The sequence below is a fragment of the Manacus candei genome, unplaced genomic scaffold, assembly GCF_025592945.1.
Source record: "Manacus candei isolate 608988 ecotype Guabito, Panama unplaced genomic scaffold, ASM2559294v1 h1tg000067l, whole genome shotgun sequence".
Taxonomy (NCBI): domain Eukaryota; kingdom Metazoa; phylum Chordata; class Aves; order Passeriformes; family Pipridae; genus Manacus; species Manacus candei.
In genome coordinates, this window is record NW_026138115.1 from 14,463,046 (window position 1) to 14,483,285 (window position 20,240).

At 35.7% G+C, this 20,240-nt stretch overlaps 1 protein-coding gene across 8 annotated transcripts in view; it reads right to left on the bottom strand.

The window, feature by feature from the left end:
- AKAP6 (A-kinase anchoring protein 6) overlaps positions 1 to 20,240 on the bottom strand; it is a 275,069-nt gene that overhangs the window by 227,418 nt on the left and 27,411 nt on the right. For 4 of the 8 annotated variants that reach the window (XM_051806227.1, XM_051806231.1, XM_051806232.1 and 1 more), the window contains one exon: positions 1,504 to 1,723. The exons of 3 other annotated variants lie outside the window; for them this stretch is intronic. The gene's annotated coding sequence lies outside the window, so the exon portion shown is untranslated. Of the gene's footprint in view, positions 1 to 1,503; positions 1,724 to 13,563; positions 13,647 to 20,240 lie in introns of those variants that run through there. One more of the 8 variants, XM_051806229.1, reaches the window with a different exon arrangement.

A 20,240-nucleotide genomic window follows, 5' to 3' on the forward strand; every position in this document is an offset into this window, starting at 1 on the left:
TGGAGCAAAGCGACACCATTCCCCGGGCACGCCTGCGCCGGGAAGGCGCTGGGAGTGCGGCTTTCCGGCACCCTCATGCGTAGGATATGGAAGGAAAATAGGCGAACCCGCGATGCAGAGAAGTTTTTACAAAATTCTAATGTTGAAGTACTGAACAACAGCAGCAACAGCAGCAACAGCAAACCTCATAGACATATCTATTTTATGCAATTTGTAAAACTTGGCAAAAATACTTTTGATCAGAAGTAGGTTCTGCTTTTCAGATTACTGACCACTTGCAAGCCTTGCAGAGGTTTGCATTCACAAAATTTGTTAAGCCTCAAGCTACTGAATATGACCCAGTTTTCTGTTCTCCACCTATTCTCACATGGGCACTTGCATCTATTGTCCTCTAGCTACACCCAATATTTAGGGTAGTAATTGCATACTGAAACATGAAAGATGGAAACAGCAAGGTAGAACATGGAAATCCTCATCAGTTCCAGTATTTGCATAATGTACATTAAGTGACACATGATACATTTTCGCTAACCTGTTTTCAGTTTCAAATTTGAAAAGTGTCATCTGGTGGATTAAAACATTTGCTAAAAAATATGTAGGAATGGATGATTAAGTTAAACAATACTTTGAGGTCATATATTGATACTGAAAGCGATTGAATTAAATGCTGGCCTTAGATTTGGCTGTATTTCTGGAATATTTTGTTTTTCCAGATTTTGTGAGATCTACAGATAGTGAATTGTAGACCACTGAGTATTAGAACATATTAAAACTGAATAAATTTAGATAAATTTTTTGTACTTTGCAAAAATCATTTTTGAAAAGAGATAAGAAGTGATTCATTTCCTTCCATGCAGGGCCTCCTCCGCTGCTAAAGTTCTTAATAAAACTTAAAAGCTATGCTCTACATCACAAAATCTTGGTAAAATCAATGACAGTTTTAGGTGAGCAAGCCATATTACATCAGACTCCAGCTTTCTTCTAAACCAAATCTTTTCTGTACTCAGAATAGCTGTACAGACTAGATGATTTTAAGCTTGCAGGTGGACAGATGAAAATACAAAGTCAGATGTCTTTATCAATAAAAAGTTAATCTCTCAATATTTTCAGGACATAACGTTATTTTTATAGTCACAATCAGAGTGAGAATTATGATACCATTATTTAAAAAAAATACACCCCAAATCATTTTTTTCTGTCACTTCAAAAGCCATTGTTTCAGTCTGCTGAAAAGACATATTTGTGAACTATACAACATAGCTACCAGCTTGTACTATTTATGGTGTGAGGAAGAAATAGATGAATTGAGTATATGTTTTTGCCTTTTTTGCCTTTTAATTCTTTATATACAGTCCTATGTTGTAGTGGATACTTATATGAAAGGTGAGAGACCCTGTGTAAGCACATGCACACATATGCTTTCTATCTTCATCTTTAGTAAGCATGCTATGCCTAACAGATGGCTGATTACCTTCCACTAATCACACAGACAATCTCACTTACCCCTGCTTTTCCGCTCAATCAGAGGTTAGCACTTTTATGCAAAACATAGCATGTGTGTGTCAACCATAATATAGTTTATCAATCACCACAAGCCTTGAAAGACTTCTCTCACTCATTCTGCTCCCCAGTTGTTCACATTTTCCTTGATTATAAAGTGCAGGCCACATTCACTCTGCCAGCTATCAGATCATCCACATTTTCCTCCAATAGCAGTTAATTCCTGCCAAACAAAGAATCATTAAGCATTTTAAGCCATAGAGTAGTCCAATCATTGATCAGTGGTGCAGACACTGGGTCGAATGTTAATGAGCTCTAATTTCCCTTACTGTCACATATTGTTAAAATCAGCCATTAGCACTATAAAGCCACCTATCTGTCAAGTAAACAATTCATTTCATTCTCAAAAATGCTACACGAAAAAAGAAAAACTGCGTCAGTAAATAATTATATCTACTTGCTGACTTTGAAATCTAATGATGTAAATTTTAGCATCAGATTTAATGAGCTCATTGATGTTGAATTTTCTTTAATAGATACAATGAAAATGAATGTCCCACACAGCCAGGTAATATTAAAATGTCTTTTCCATTTCAGTAGTCTCAGGAATTCTCTGCCCAGTTATTAAGCTCATTATAGCTTTCCTTGAAAATAAAATCTACTATATCAATTGCAAAGATAAACTGTCAGTATAATAAAAAAATGAAATGTACCATGTAAGTAACTACATATAGAGCAACTTGAATTTAATATCACAGTAGCACTATCCGTGATACACTGATCCTGTTGCTGATTTCCTACATGATTTAAAAAACAAAATAATTTCAAAAAGCTTTCAAAGAACTGAATTCTAATAGAGCAAATTTAGGTTTTTCTCTTCATATTAAACATATTTCAAAAATACCTCCTTTACAATTATCCTATCTAGAATTCTGAACAAATTGGACAAATTTCCATTTAGGACTGCTGGCCCTCTTATTTCACATGTGAGACTCTCAGAAGGTATATCTGATAGGGAATATGATGATGGCTCAATTCCTGCAGGATATGGACCAAAGAGCCTTGCATAGTAATGCCAACATTAAGCCTGAACAGTAATGTGAATCATGATTAAAATTTTTAATGTGACTGATTTAAAGTCCATTAAAAAGTCTACCCCCAAGGCTTTAATGGCAGCAAAGCCAGACTACCAATGATTAACTGTGGAAATCCCACCATGGACGTTTGAGTTCCTTATTATGTCTGTAAATCAGAGTTTAGGACACTGCAATCCCCCAACATGATCTTTGCTATCTGCTGTTTCTTTTTCTAATACAAGGTGAAGGAAAACACGAAACTTAAAAGGCAAGTGTTTACCTAGAAACTGGAAATTATTGTGGCAAATCAGGGCGAGTGGAAATTCTACTGCAGGATTTAGCAAAGGATCTGTCAGAAATCAATGACGAGACTATGAAACAAACCAATAGACCACAAGGTCTAGGCATTATATACCCAGGCAATCTGTGAGAAGCTAAGGGTGAAAAAGACAACTTGCTGATTGTGGTATGCCTGATCTTCCATCTGAAACTTCTTTGGTTCTCAGGATACTAGTTTGTAAAGAAAGGTTCTGGGAATCCTTTCAACCTGATATTTGTCAGGAAAACTAGTAGAAACTGTAGCATAATGAAGCAACACAATTTTTTAGAGGAATAGCCTCCACTGCTTCTGAAAAACCACATTACTGTTTTCCAAACAAATCACAAAATGGTTTTGACAAGACCCAATGCCAAAAGCTAAAGGAATCTAAATAGCCATGATACGAGAAGGAAGGTCCTTGAATGGACAAATAATCAAGTAAAATACTGGAAAGAGTAAACAGTGGAATGGAGAACAAATGAAGATCACAAGCAGAGTTTCACAGAAACCTCTGCTAAGCACTTTGCTTCTCAGTAAATTCATCAATGACCTGAAAAATTGGTGAAAAATCAGGTGGAAAACATCTGCAGAAGTTATTGAAATACTTGGGACAAATTTAAACCCTGAGTAAATGCAAGACCTTACAAGGCAAAATAAAATTGAGCAACAAAATATCATATCAAGCTTAATATAGACAAATATTAAGTTATGTGTAGGGAAAAAAAACCCCAACCCTAATTGCTTGTATAGAATAGGCTCCAACATGAATGTTACACCTCAAGAGCAATGTTTCAGAAGGAAAACTACAAAGTTCCATAAAAACCGTTAACTTAATTCTCAATAGCAGAAAAAAGAAAATTAAATTTTATAAACATTTAGCAAAGGAATAGTAAATAATGCAGAAAAAAATCATTACATCATTATGTAAATACATGGCACAGATTCAGCATGTTATGTGCAATTGTGGCCCCCTCATCACAAAGGGAATACAGTGGAGCTGGATAAGGATTCAAAAAAGGCAATTTGAAGGACGAACAGGAATATCTAAGCACTTCTGTTCAAATGAAAACTGAGCAGGCCGAGACTCAGCACTGGGAGAGAAAAAAAAAAAAAAAAAGGTGACTTTAAGATCATGCTATCCAGAAATTTTAAATATTGCTGTTTTTCACAACCTGGACCTCTGCATTCTTCAAGAGAACCCCAACCTCTTATCAATGACAGCAGCCATTATATTTCCTATATGGTCTTTACAGTGGTAGACCACAATTCCTTGCAGGATCTCAGTTGTTTGCGTAAACACCTTATATACTGAAGAGGGAGCTTCAGCCATCCTACTTGCCATGGTTTTTGCAGGCAATTCTCCAAAAGAGGTCCTGGAAGATCCAAGCAGTACCCTTTTCAGATATTCCTTTCAGGAACAACTCAGAAAAAAACCTTACATTGTAAACAGCTTCCTTTCAAAGAAAGCGTAAATGAACATTGCAAACAGGGCTGAACTCACCTCTCTCAAGTCCTGAGTTTGTTTACGGTCTTCAACTGCTTCATAAACTCCAAATCCCTGATCTAAATTAATTTCAGTATATGTATAAATCCATAAGTATGATAATCTATATGAATAAAAGCTTTGGGCATAAATCCAATATACTCATAATATCAACAGTTTGCACCTGAACTGTAAAGTCCAGGAATTTCATAAACTGTGGAAACTATACAGTATTACAGTCCTGCAATTAGTCAGTGGATTAACACTGGAAGTAAAGCAGAGTTCTGTTTCAGAGAGAGTTCACGGCTCAAGAGGTACCAACCATGCGTCTTTACACAAGCACCAAGTTTATCTAAAAATATACTAAATAGTTCTAGTCCAGCATTAACTGCAATTATCCTTAAAAAAAGAGCAGTTTGGAAAAAAAGCCCACAAGAACAACAAAATGAAGTCTTGCCTGAAACAGTGCATAAAATTTATATGCTCCCATCTCATATAATTTTATGTTCTCATTTATAAAAAGGCAGGGAGACTAGTTGGAAATGATCCATTAGACAACTGCTACATCAGAAAAAAATTCTACACTACAGCATGTACAGACCTTGAAAACAACTGTGTTTTGCTAGACTCATACAGACAGAGGAATGTATTCAGAGTCAAATATATTGTGATGAGTAGTTGTGTTTCCTGGTCACTTCTGACTCAGTGCAGTGAGAAACGGTATCTGGGAGGTGATGTGATACAAAGAGATTAGCATTAAAATGGACAAAGACAAATTAGCTCCTTCATATTAGTTCATCATTATTTCAGCATCCTTTATTAACTAACTGCCCTACACCACCTTGGGCTTTTGTTGTCCTAATTTTCACTCCAGAATGCCAGCAGTACATAGAAGACACACACAGTGGCAACTTTCACATGCTGATTCTTCAGCATACATGAGTGATTGTTTGTTGGGGGTTTTGATTTGTATTTTGGGGTAGGTTGTTTTAACCTCCCTAGATAAAGCCATTTTTGACATTCTAGTGGCCAACAGTCAGCAAAACCTTTGCAATCATAAAATATTTTTTCCCTTCATGAGCTACAAAGTCAGATGGTGAAGGATGCAAAATAATTATTCTAGCAAGAAGGTGGTGCCTTGTTCCAAAATTTTTCTCCAGAGAGATAGTGCGAAACATCTTTTACATTGGAAGATAGCAAGATTAGGCTCCCCTGAATACTAATCTGCATTTTAAATGGTCTTTCATTATAGACAGAAACGGTGAGATGTAAGAGAGAACATTCTGAGCTGATACAGGTTCTTGACTGTCTGCCAAATCTGACCAGGCAGGAGAGCAGAAAGATCCACAATTGTTTGCTTGCATTTGAATGGACAAAATCTTGAACACTTTAGTCACTGAAAAGTTCTTTTGGAAAGTCATCCACCACCAAAATACCAAACAGATTATTTCCACTCCCTAAAACAAAACAATAGGCAAACGTGACATGTCTTTTCATATCTGTGTGTGTCACTTCCTCAAAGTGCTCATCCACTAATGGGCACCAAGGCTCCACCAACCGCGTGGGGCAGGACATCAGTAATAACCTCTTCCTACTCCAAGCGAGATTACTCTTAATTCTCTCTAAACAGAGCTAGCTTTGTAGCCCTCTAGGAGCTGCTGCTGCTGCAAAACATGAAAATCCACCTGTTTTGCAACACTAAATTTTATTCCAATAGTGCATTTAAGGGAATGTCCTCATTTCAACTTTGTGATAAAACTCAACAACTATTAATATAAAAAACCCATACTTCAATTTCAGCTACCTGAAAATATCATATCAAATCCTTCACAGAACCGTTGTTCAGGTTTGCTTCTTTAATTGTATATTTACCTAGTGGCTGGGAACAGGATGTTTTTAACCGAAGGTTAATTGATTCTGCAAGACTTATCTGCAGTTGTAAACTTAAGATAGAAAAATTCTCATATCAAAAATTTCCCATAAATAACCTCTTGAAATTCTTTGATCAGTTAAATGGCTTTTGAATTTTTTCATAGGAAAAAAAAAAGAGGGTGAAATTTTCCTTGGTTGTCAGTTGTAATTTTAGTTTGCTTTTTTCTGAACATTTTTTTTAAATTTTTTTACTCAGAGTTTTTTTGGTTTCACCGTCACCCATCTTTTAAATACAATCCAAAAAAAATTACATTTTCATTTCATTGTACCTCATAAGTTTTGGAAGAAAACTGTATGATAAACAGTATCAAAGGCATCTCTAAACAGGATTTAAGCATATTTCTAACTTCATTTTGCATCTGAACTCTAGACAAGTTAAAAAATATTGGCATTGCAATACTTTATTATTAAATTCAAAATTGGTTTCAAGAACACTGATAGTGGACAAGAACATTTTTAGTACCCAATGCTCTCAAATTTTCATCTCCTACACTTTTATGAGTACACAAGTACACAATATTTACTAGCCCGCAGCACTGTTACAGACTGCTACAGACTGCATCTCCTGAGATAAGTAACACTGATTCTTATCTCTATTTGATTATTGTTTCATTAAGATCAACTTCATAGAAGTAAATAAAATTAAACACATAAGAAAGCAGTCTTTCAAGGGCTCTTCAGCTGAACATGTAAAATTAAAGCACAAATGTTTTTATCCTTTTAAGTCATTCTCAGTTACATAACTGCTTTCTTTTGCCATAAACTTGATCAGATACATTAAAATTTAATTAAGCTAGAAGAGGAATCCAAATTTTCATGGTTCTGATACTTCAGGGTATAGAATTATTTCTTTAAAACTTTAACTAGCTGTAAGATGTTAACAGAGTATTTTTAATATTAGTAGTTTGGAATTAACACTGATGCTTTGAGTACGAGTGTTAGATGTTATACATTATTTTCATTAGATATTATACATTAGATATTATGCATTATTTTCCAGGAGAGAAACTATAGTTCTGACATGCATTGTTCAAAGCACAATCCCTGAAGAAAAAAAAAAAGGAAGCACCAGTGTTCACCTTGGACAATATTTTACAATGGAGGGATACAACTAGTTTAACAAAAGCAACAACAACAAAAATATAACAAAAGACAAAAGAGAGAAAGAAAAAAGAAAGGAAGGAAGGGAAGGAAGGGAGGGAGGGAGGAAGGAAGGAAAGAAGGGAGAAAAGAAAGAAAGAAAGAAAGAAAGAAAGAAAGAAAGAAAGAAAGAAAGAAAGAAAGAAAGAAAGAAAGAAAGAAAGAAAGAAAGAAAAAGAAAGAAAGAAAGAAAGAAAGAAAGAAAGAAAGAAAGAAAGAAAAGAAAGAAAGAAAGAAAGAAAGAAAGAAAGAAAGAAAGAAAGAAAAGAAAGAAAGAAAGAAAGAAAGAAAGAAAGAAAGAAAGAAAGAAAGAAAGAAAGAAAGAAAGGAAAGAAAGAAAGAAAGGAAAGAAAGAAAGGAAAGAAAGAAAGGAAAGAAAGAAAGGAAAGAAAGAAAGGAAAGAAAGAAAGGAAAGAAAGAAAAGGAAAGAAAGAAAGGAAAAGAAAGAAAGGAAAGAAAGAAAGGAAAGAAAGAAAGGAAAGAAAGAAAGGAAAGAAAGAAAGGAAAGAAAGAAAGGAAAGAAAGAAAGGAAAGAAAGAAAGGAAAGAAAGGAAAGAAAGAAAGAAAGAAAGAAAGAAAGAAAGAAAGAAAGAAAGAAAGAAAGAAAGAAAGAAAGAAAGAAAGAAAGAAAGAAAGAAAGAAAGAAAGAAAGAAAGAAAGAAAGAAAGAAAGGAAAGAAAGGAAAGAAAGGAAAGAAAGGAAAGAAAGAAAGAAAGAAAGAAAGAAAGAAGAGAAAGAAAGAAAGAAAGAAAGAAAGAAAGAAAGAAAGAAAGAAAGAAAGAAAGAAAGAAAGAAAGGAAAGAAAGAAAGGAAGAAAGGAAAGAAAGAAAGGAAAGAAAGAAAGAAAGAAAGAAAGAAAGAAAGAAAGAAAGGAAAGAAAGAAAGAAAGAAAGAAAGAAAGAAAGAAAGAAAGAAAGAAAGAAAGAAAGAAAGAAAGAAAGAAAGAAAGAAAGAAAGAAAGAAAGAAAGAAAGAAAGAAAGGAAAGAAAGAAAGAAAGAAAGAAAGAAAGAAAGAAAGAAAGAAAAGACAGAAGAAAAAGATAGAAAGAAAAAAGAAAGAAAAGAAAGAAAATGAAGAAAGAAAGAAAAAAAGAAGAAAGAATACTATTCAGCATAATCTATAAAATTACAAGGTATGTTTTCATTGTTTATATATGTCATTGTCTTATCACAGGAGGCACCTGCCTCTATTCTAAGGCTACATAAGGTGAACTAGATGATGTTATGACTGAAGTTAAGAAATGGCACAAGAATTCTGGAAAATATGGTTTGAAGCATCCATTCTGTCTGCATGGAAGTTGGACTCTGGTTCAGCAAGGAAAGTATAGAGATTTAAAGCTTGGAGTTTCACTATAAGGAGCAAGGACTCTAAGGAGAAATCTTGCTCTGGATACCTTTTTTCGTTCTTCCTGCCTTCCCCAATGATTTTGACTCTTATTCTATGATAATGGGCCAAAGAGTTACCCATACACAGTAATTTTGCAGTCAGACCAAAACAGATAAGACGGTGCAGAGATCACCTTACAATACTCCGAAAAGACCATCTCAAGTCTGACCTTGCACAATGGGTCCTGACCAACCTGCACTATAAGAACAGATATCACAGAACTCCACCACCTGCACAGTAGGCTGCAACTTGATTTTTATAGTTTTCTGTGGGCTGGAAAAGAAGAGAAAGGTTTTGGTCTCCAGCTACAGAAGAAGCTTGTATGTGAGAATAAACAGGTTTGGATATTTCTGATTCAGATCCTTGAATCCCTGTCACTCATAAAGCACTGTATTTGTTGTCTGTCCCAGTATGACTGGGCTACACTCCTTGTGTACAATGAAATGTTCAGACAGTTATGGTTGTTCATTTTTGTTTATTATTTTTTCTCCTGATATAAAAAGTACATGTAGTATCACGTTCTGAGACTTCTCTGAATGCTTTCAAGCACAGAGGATTCTCCTAGAAATGTGACTAGGAGTTTCTATTTTAATTTTCCAGGACCAGAAATAATTATACTAGCCCAAATAGGATCTTAAGATGTAACTTTCTTCATAAGAGTAGCTTGAGAATGACAGATCTTACCCTGCCTGCTGCCCCCAGCAGGCGATTTTTGCACCAGCGCAATTTATGAATCAACAAGTTGCAAAATCCTTATTCTCCACACATACATGGTGAACACTTTTTGTAAATCTGTCCTACTCACATAATTTTCTTATTATTTTCAGAATTGTACAGAAAAAAATTTATAATATGAATCAATATACAGAGATGCCATAAAAGTCTGCAGAAGGCCCATTAATTTGCTATGCAAATTACATATTAGATCAAGCACCTGCAAAACCAGTAGAATCTAAATACTTTCTGAAAGCTGAAATAATGATATGAAGTAGCATTTTCTTTGGTTAAATTTCAAGTCAGTATATATAATTGCAGGTATTTCCAGTTCAGACTTTTTCATCTTACTACCAACTATGTGCGTAGTACATGAAAGAGTATAAATGGGCAGAATGGAGAAATAGTCACTTATCCAGAAGTAAGACCAATTTTTTCCAGTGTTATTCTTTAGTTTTATGCTATATTATTCTATTTGATCTTCAAATTTTTTATTAAAAAAATTGTTTATTATGATGAAATAGCACCTACTCCAAAAATACACATATTGCTACAAGTCATTGGTATGTCTTCAGTTTATGTCTTTTTTTAGTAATAATAATTTTTACTCAGCAAAAGCCTGTTACGTAGATAGGCAGAATTTGTTCAGGCAGCTGTGTAAACCTACAGTTGTGAACTATATGCACGCAGGAATGTGTCTGATATTGTATTGCTTCAGAAAAATATTATTATGGAAAACCACAAAAAAGTAGAAAAATAGTGCAGAGTCATTTGAAAACTATGTGCACTGTACATGCAGATAAATGATAAAGATTGCAATCTCAGATGCACTTTTAAAAATAACTTTTTAAGGTTGCAATGATTAAATTTATAAAAAGTCATGAGGCTCTATATGTGCTTTCCTAGCCTTAAATAGCAATTTTTTTATTGAAAAGATTATGCATCTCTTTATGCTCTATGTAGCTTTTAGTCTGGAAATTGGGATTGAAATTCTGTGAGCCTTCCTTTCACAAGATGTCACCACTTTCTAGGTTTGAAATGTTCACAAAATAGAATTTCTTCCATGACACTTACTTATTCCAGAACTAAACCAAGAATCTTGGAGGAACATAAAAGACTTTAAAACCCACTAAAAAGCTCAAAATATGTTAAACTGTTTTCTCAAGGCCATATAAAAAATTCAATAAACAAAAGTCTCTAATTCCTCCACTCCTAATACATAATTAAAAAAAAAAAAGAGTAATTTTAAATATTTAATTTTATATTATTATTTAGAGCTTCTTTCCAAGAAGTTCTGATAATTTGTCAGTTCCTTTAAGGCCTACCAAAGTTGTTAAGAATTGGCCCCTTAATTTCGTCATTACTTAACATATTGTTTACATGTATTGATTATTTTACAGTCCTATTTTGAAATATTCTTAGAGAGTTTCAGTTTAGTTACTTGCTGCTGCCAACCTGCTGTGGTACACTAAACCATGCAACAGTGATTATTACGGTAATACAGTATTTCAGAACACCAGTTTTCAGCATAATTTAGAATGCTAACTTTTTGCCTCAAATCTCAAGTTTTTGTTCGGAGAGATTAAAAAAACCTACAGTTACCTGAACTTGTAAGATAATTACTTGGGAAGGCTCAGACCTCAATTCCATTAACCGTATTAAATGAAGTTCACAAAAAGTAGAATTAAACTGGAGCACGTCAGCAAGCCCCGCTCAAAGCACCTCATAAAGTTCTGTTTAAGGTGCTTTCTTTCTCAGTGGATGGCAGTTCCTAAAAGTAACAGGAGTTACTTCCTTTATTCAAGATTTCTGTGACCATTTGAGAATGGAGGAAAAACTACCACCGCAATTTTTTCTTACCAAATACAAGGAAGTGGTTTTCCTCCAGGCACGAGTCTTCAGATTTAGCACACGATTTTTTTGTGCATGGCAAGTAGTCAAGTATTCAATAAATTGTTTAGTTGCACAGAAAATACAGGAAAAACAATATTCTGCATGCTTGTTCTTCATACAGAATATTGGACTGGAGGAAAACCATCAAAGAATTCTGAATTGCACAACATATATAACTAATCTGATTAGGATGAGATATAAAATGCTTTCCTGACCTTAGCATCCTTCATTGGCTTACGCTGCTCTACACTGAGGTCGTGGCAAATTGCAGTCAAAGAATCTCTTGCCTCACATACTGAAGGGAAAGTTATGCTCCTAACTCTGATGGCAAATCTCTTCCACCAAAAGGAAGATGCTACAAGCACTCAGCATGGTAAACTCCAGTCAGGGATAGGTTCTCAGGAACCTAATTTAGCAGGTAAAATATTGCAATATATGTCCAAATTTTAAACAATTTAATTTTGAAAGAATGCGTTAAAAATATTTAATGACACACTGTCAGCTCTGTTTAGTCAGCTGTTTAATTCCAATTTATATGTGTTATTCTACCTTCCTGATATACACACGTGACTACTGACTTGAAATTTGTTCTGACCAGCAGTGGTGTATATGAAATGACATAAAGTAGTTTCTCAGAATTAAAGGCCTTATCTTTTGTTCTGCTGAAATATCCACATCAAAATTAACAGTGCAGAAGTGCACTTGCACTCATTAAAAGACATGTATTTTATAAATCATACCAGTACCTATTTCTATACCTCTTTCATGCCAAGGGGTCACTTCAGTGCATTGCAGGTGTAGTAAAAGTCTGTAGAAACAGACTTAAATGAAACCAAAGCAGTATAAAAAGCAGTGCTATTAAATACTATTGGATTTGCACATTTCAGTCATCCCATAATTTAACCAATGTATTGAGAGTGAAATTTCTTTGGATCTACTTTTTTCTTTCTTTGCTTATGGACATTTACAGTTCTGAGAAATAGAGACAAGAATTCGAAGAAATAGTAATATGATTCAAAAATACACTATAACTACAGTTCAACAAGTTAGGGCAAGGTCCCACCTAAATATGAAGGATATAATATATATAGGTAGGTATGTATTGACACTAAAATATGACAATGTAATGGTCAAAATCAGTGACTAAAGTACAGCTAAAATTTAACACTGATTGGAACGTATCTTTTTGCATTAAAACATCTCTCCTAGGTTATACAAAAGTAGTCTGACAGTTTTTACAAGGAAAGAGACAACCCATGAAAACATATGTGCCTGTTCTGCCTCTCTACTCTGCTCTCATGAGACCCCCACCTGTAGTACTGCATCCAGCTCAGAATTCCCTAGAGAGGAAGGACATTGACCTGTTGGAGTGAGTCCAGAGGAGGACCACCAAGATGATTAGAGCACCTCTCCTATGAAGACAGGCTAAGAGAATTGGGATTGTTCAGCCTGGAGAAGAGAAGGATTTGGGATGACCTAATTGGGGCCTTCCAGCACCTGAGCAGAGCCTACGAGATGGAGAGGGACTTTGTACAAGGTCATGTAGCGATACAGCAAGAGGGAATGGTTTTAAACTGAAAGAGGATAGGTTAAATTAGATATTATGAAGAAATTCTTTAGTGTGAGGGTGGTGAGGCACTGGAACATGTTGCCCAGAGAAGTTGTGGATGCCCCATCCCTGGAAGTGTTCAAGGCCAGGGTGGACAGGGCTCTAAGCAACCTGGTCTAGTGGAAAGTGTCCTTGCCGATGGTGGGAGGGTTGGAACTACATGATCTCTAAGGTCCCTTCTAACCCAAACCATTCTATGATTCTTTTTAAGTCTGTTTTGATAAAAACAGCTTTGGGTCAGTAATGTCAGTTTTATGACTATGTCTCCCTCAAACAGAAACAACCAAGTCATTAAACATTTGTTAGCTGCTTGAGCAAAGAACCAGTAAGGAAACAATCTGCAGTAAATAAGTTATCTCTGGAGAATTACCAGATGTGTTTTATTCAACGGTTGTGGGCTCCTTAAGCTACATTCTGGTTATAGGGTTTTTCTTTTTTCATTACCCATGAAAATTCATTTTGTTTTTTGGGAAATAAGTGAACAGCATCTGAAAAAAATAATTTACTTACTCAGCAGTAAGGAGGAGTGGAAGCTCAAACAAGCAGCAGAAACAAATTTGAGGGCAGCCACTTCACAAGTCCCTGAGATTTACCTGTGTAAGGTCAGATGCCAGGGCTCCAAGAGAGAAAAAAAAATAAATGAAGAAGAAAAAAGATAAGTAGTCTAGGTCATAAACTCAGAAAAGACTGTGATCCATGATGAGCTTCAGTTATTCTAGAGCCTAGAAAATGACAGACAGCAATATTCCAGCTGTCAGAAAGCTAACACTAGAAACAGTGGAAAATGCTGGAAACGTCTGTGTTCCCAGCAACTGTAGAATTAAATGCTATTTACAGAGCCTGCCACAAATGATAACATTTTTTCCAGAAAAATCTTGAAATCTGTGAAAAGATGAGAGGGAGGAAGGGAGAGATGAACAATCTACTGGGAAGGTTTCCTCTGCAGTTGCCAAAATCTGACACAGTTAAGATGACATGGATATTTCCTGCATCACTGTTCTATTGGTAACTACACCCCTTGAACATTTTAAACCGAAACAGATGTTTCTGTCTTAAACAAATGTATTTTGCAAAGCAAAAGGAAAACAGCATAATGGATTAATGGATCTTTGTCTTTTACGTTGAGAAAAATTGATTTTGCATGTATTATAGATAACTCTTTGTGGAATGAAAACTATGACAATTTAAAACTCCTCTGAGCTTAGAATAATAATTTATAATGGACAGTGTAATAAGATGATTGTCCTTCCCAAGCACAAACCATGTCAGACACCTTCACTCCCATACTGACTCTGCATTTGTTGAATGAGCAGATCACCTTCCTGTGCCTCTGTTTCCACTCTTTTATGAGCAAGTTCCTTGGGCCAATAACTCTTTTCAATACACACCCGAGGTAAAAAAATGGAGCCAAAAGATATCTGTGAATTTTAAGCATTAAAAGTTATAAACAATAACTTTTCCCTCCAGGCAACACGAGTTCATTCTCTGGTAACAATGAGGTATAGTGGAACACTTTAAGTGGAAAATTAGGGACACCTTATTTATGACGAGCAACCCAGTTTCACTCATATTAAATAATTTAAAAGGAGGACACATATACAATAAGCATAGTATACATGGTTTTATGCAAAGACCAATAAAAATCCATGGCAGTAAAACTCACAGAGGCTTTTTTCAAGTTTCCTACAAGGAAATTTAGATGTTTACTTTTTTGTAGTCTCAAGAAAGTACCAGAACTGCAAAATTATTTTTAGATTTGCTTGATACTGTAATTTACTCATGTTCACTGCTCTGTCATTTTCAGCTGTTCCATGATTCTACATTTTTATCTGTCTTTGTTCCTTTGAAGAGCACATAAGGTAATAGTGTTATAATCCTTGAGAGAGGATCATACTTGATACTATAATGCAGGTAAATAATTATATTGGATGCCAGTTTGTTTAATATCCCTGTATACAGACCATACATATGTACATAATTAAAAAATAATAATAGTCTGCTACTCAGTAACTCTGTAATGAGAAATGATTCTAAACAGTTGCTTGCTAGGTAAAGGGAAGGTCTGTGTGGTGGGCTGACCTTGGCTGAATGCCAGGTATTCACCAAAGCTGCTCTCTCAGTCCCCTCTGCAAATGGACAGGGGAGAGAAAATATAACTTAGGGGTCATGAGATAAGGACCAGGAGAGATCACTCACCGATTATCATCACAGGCAAAGCAGACTCAAAGTGGGGATAGTAATTAAATTTATTACTAACAAAATCAGGCACAGGCTGCTCCAGTGTGGGTCCCCCACAGGGCAGAAGTCCTACCAGGAAAACCTGCTCCAGCATGGGCTCCTCTCTCCATGGGTCAGCAGGTCCCTGCCAGGACCCTGCTCCAGCATGGGCCTCCCACCAGGTCACAGCCTTCTTCAGGCATCACCCTGCTCGTGCATGGGTCTCCTCCATGGGGAGATCCACCTCCTGCAGGTGGATCTCTGCACCCCCATGGTCCTCCACAGGCTGCAGGGGCACAGTTGCTTCACCATGGTCTGCACCACAGGCTGCAGGGAAACCTCAGCTCCAGCGCCTGGAGCACTCCGCCCCCTCCCTCTCCACTGGCCTTGGTGTCTGCAGAGTTGTTCACATGTTCTCACTCCACTCTTCCCTGATGCAATTTTCATCTCCACAATTAACTTTTTTTTTCCTTCTTAAATATGCTACCACAGAGGCATTACCACAACTCCTGATGGGTGCAGCCTTGGCCAGTGGCGAGTCCATCCTGGAGCCAGCTGGCATTGGCTCTGCAGAACATGGGGGAAGCTTCTGCCAGCTTCTCACAGAAGCCACCCCTGTAGCCCCCCTGCTACCAAAACCTGGACATGCAAACCCAATATGATCTCTAAGAGTAAGACACTAAGTAACTGAAAAAAAGTTAAGTCATGGGAGCATGGAAAAAAAAAAAGTAAAACCATGAGTGAGTTTCAGAAGCAGGCCTAAAAGTCACTTCACAAAGAGTTTTTTCTTTGATTGGAAATCAGCTAATTTTCATAGCAAGAAACTATTTACCATATTTAGAAAGCATACTAGATGTGTAAAGTTTTGTTCCATATACGTAGTTTAAAATTATTTTGTTCGTAATTATTTTAAAAATTCTCCTTGTGATTTCATGAAAGCTTAGGCAACACTGACATCAACAATTTGTTTAAACTGTAGTCTCGTTAAACATCTATGACTAAACAACTTTCTACTCCTTCTCTTGTGATAATCCTTTCTAATTGAATTAACTTCTCACTCTAAAAATTAATTTATCGCAGATTATTCTTAAACTCATCTGCAAAACAACCTCATACCCAGTAATTCTTAAGTTGCAACCATTTTCTCTACCACTATCAACCCCTTAGATATGGGAGAACTCATTTTTTCAAACACCACCATCTAGGACCACACCCTTTCAATATCTAGGATATTTACATGGGACTGGTAGCTATGACATAAGAGCTATGGGGAAACTATGATCTTCAAGCCATAGGCTCCACCAGACCTTCACAGTCTGCACTAAAAGTATATTTCCCTTCTCACACTAACTATGAGTTGCACATATGCCAGCATCAAGCCTTGCACAATTCACCAGAAGCAGTGGTTACATGCTGGCAGTTCATTAATTAAGTAACAACATAAACTGAATGCAGTTGAATAGTTACCCTACAAAAGTGCCCTGAGTTTCAACTTAGTACTTCATCAGTAAGAACCTGTCATATGATGCTATGGAGTGTCATCCCATATATCAAAAAGATGCCAAGACATTCAATGGGGTTTTAAGTGAATATTCTCACAGAATATTCTGAAATCTTGAAAAATTCACTCAGTTTATACACCACTATGAAACAGAAACACATAAAAGAAATAGAAAGACATCATGAACTAGTAAGATGTTTTTAGTTTGTAAGAGTATGTACATGAACAGTGCAATATGAACTTCACCTAATCTTCATTCTTTAAATGTAAATAGATATTAACAATTAGGACAACATAACAGTGCCAAAAGAAGAGGTGAACTTTGGCATTTGCAATTGCTCCTTGCAGGAGTTTTAATGCATATCTTGTTTCAAAAGTCTTTGTTCATGAAAACATCCTTTTGGATTAACATAGCATCATAGTAATTGGCATTTTTTCTATAACACTAATGACCCTGTTTTATCTTTTTACTAAATGGTTTTAGTCAGAATAGAAACCAGCTTCTTGCCTACCAGAGAACAGAGATAGAGGACAGTACTGCGCATTAATTTAAAGTTAACTGAAAGAGTAACTCCTTGGAGTAATATGCAGTGACAATCTTTGCCGTCCCTCTTCTGCCCTGAATTTCCTTCTCGTTGAACAAATCTACTCATCTTAAAAAGACACAACTGAAACAGGCTTGAAGATAGGAGATGCATTTCTCCAGTGAGGAAAGAAAAAACAAGCTGAAATTAATGGAAGTTTTCCCATAACAATGTATCCACTTTCTCAGCCGATTACTTCTATTCTGGCACATAGGCAGGGTTTCCTATGGCAAGAGTCAGGGCTGGTTAACCCCAAAGTCGTGCTTACAGTGAGGAGAGATAAGCACTGATGAAATATAGAGTGTTTTCTCAACAGAAATAAAACATATACCAAAAGGAATTAAGAAGTGGCTGGCTAGCTGAGGGATCATGGGAAGAAGCATTTGGTAGGGAATCCAACAAGGCTGTTCCAAGTGAGACTCCACAGAGATTAGCAAGGCTCAATGCTATTTGACTGCTACATCAGTAATCTAGAGGCAAATATAAAAAGTTTTCATAATGCTCCAAGGTAGACTGGTGGAAAGCTAAAGAATTATAAGTCCAGGCCTGTTACAGCGAGAAGCCCTCCCTGCTTTCCAGAGGAGCCCCACTGGTGGCTAAGGTCATGCCTTTTGAAAAGGAGAACAATACATAAAATACATTTTAATCTAAGCAAATGCAGAGTCAAACAACAACGATCAAGGAATGCAATCAGTAAGTAACATATGAGACAATTCTGGGAACAGTAGGATAAAAACTAACACTGCCTCTGAATATAAGCAATAGTGAGAATGGAATGCTGGTGGAGTTGTGGGATACATATTCAAAAAAAAAAAAGTTGAAAAACTGGAATTTGTGTGGCAAAAGTTATCTAAAGAACAAGAAAGAACACATGCTTAAAATTGGAAGGCATAAAAAGCTTGAACTATTTGATGTATCAAGAGGAAAACCGAGAAACATTTTCCACAGACATTTTCCACATACATGAACTAAAAGAGAAATATGTTTTTTATTAAAAAACAGAGAAAAAGTCATGTGTAAAAGTTGAAACCAGACAAGTTCAAATTATGAAAAAAGTCTCCAGCAATAAGGGCAATTAATCAGGATAATCAAATTACTGAGGGGAAAAAAAGGTGGATTCTCTGCCTGATGCTCATCAAGAAAGGAAGATAACAGTTAACCAAATGAGGTAATTTGGCCCTAACATATGTAAAAATCTAACAATTTTAAAACCTAGAGACTATTAAGGAAATTAAAACATCAGAAAGATTTCTGGAACATAAATGAGGATTTCTGCAGTCAGAATTCAGACTCTTAGGCCGTACTACATTTCACAATACTATAGTAAAGAATGTTGAACTACCAGGAAAACAAGGATCTGACTCCTTCTGTTCATGCTCTAGAGAACTCTTGGTTTATTGTCATTATTGCTCTGAATATATAACACTCTTTCACTGTTAAAACCCCTAACCACCCACCAAATGAAGAGATTCATTAGTAAACACATGCTGTTTTGTAAATAATGAATTTTACCATCTGCTAGCATTTCTGATAAATATTCTATTGTGGCAAAAAGAAAATTTCATTTCAAAGGATTTTGAAGAAAAAACAGACTGAAATTAAAGTAGTTTTATGTTAAACACATAATTCTTAGTATTTTGGGGGGGTTATTTTTTTCTTTCCCTTATCTTTCTATATTTCTACAGTTAGAAAATTATAAAAAAAATTTGGATTAAGAATTTTCCTTGAATCCATTATATAAACTATTCCAATAAACTTCCAAACACTAATTTTTTCCAGAACTTTTGAAAATAGACAATGAAAGTATCATCTTCAGGACAGTCTTTAAATAAGTGTTTCCTGAAGTAGAACTGAAGTAACATGACTGACAAAGCAGCATGCCTATTCTGGGTGGCTTTCTTTAGTTTGTATTACTCAATACATCATGCTGGTTTGATTCAGTCTACTGGTAATAGAAGTTTCTGACACTGAAAATAAATTTCAAAAAGAGGTGTTTATTATAAATGGCAGAGAATAGCTCTGCTTCCAAAAGTGCATAGTCAGGAATAGTTAATCTATATTGTATATAACAACCCGTGCAAACACAGCCCCATAGGAGGAGGAAAATAGACCTCTTCTTTCACTTCTTTTTACTTATTTCATGGAATGATTCTGTTTAATTCATAACAGACCCAAGCAGAATCTGAACATTCTGTACTTACATTCATAACTTTTTCAAAGACATTGCAATATATTCTGTGATGACAACAGTCTTGTATATAGTTACAGTCTGTATTATTCAAGGTTTCATTCTGCTAGGTGTTTTTTTCATTTGACATGTAAGCAACTGAAAATTCACTGACTCACAGAACTGCTCCATCTTTGAAGAGCTGCAGAATTGTTTATATAAATATGATTCTAGAAACAACAAGTCTGCCTGCAGTTCCTGTAAAACTGTTATGACATGCCGTGTGATTGTTGTCAAACCACAACCATCCCATATATTATAGACTCAGTCTAACCCTTTTCAGAATGAGGGATTTATAACCTTGCTTCTGCACTCCGTGAACTGCACATAAGATCTTTTCTGCTAAGCTTCAGAGTAATAGAATAGCAAAGCATGACTCATAGCCTTGAAAAAAACATGACCGTGTCTTGGGGAAAAAGTACACACAATATCTAGAAGATCCCAGCTGACGCCAAGCAAGAGAACATTGGCATGACTAAACAGTAAGAATTTATATCAGCTGCCATTACTGCAGCTTTTGTTTGTATAATATGAGATACAGAGCTGTCAATGGCTAAATGTTCACAGCAGGTATAAGTAGTCCTGTTGTATTTTGCATTCCAAGCTCATAAGTTTTTCATCTTATATTGTCAGTAGTTGTTCATAGCAGAGCTGCTCA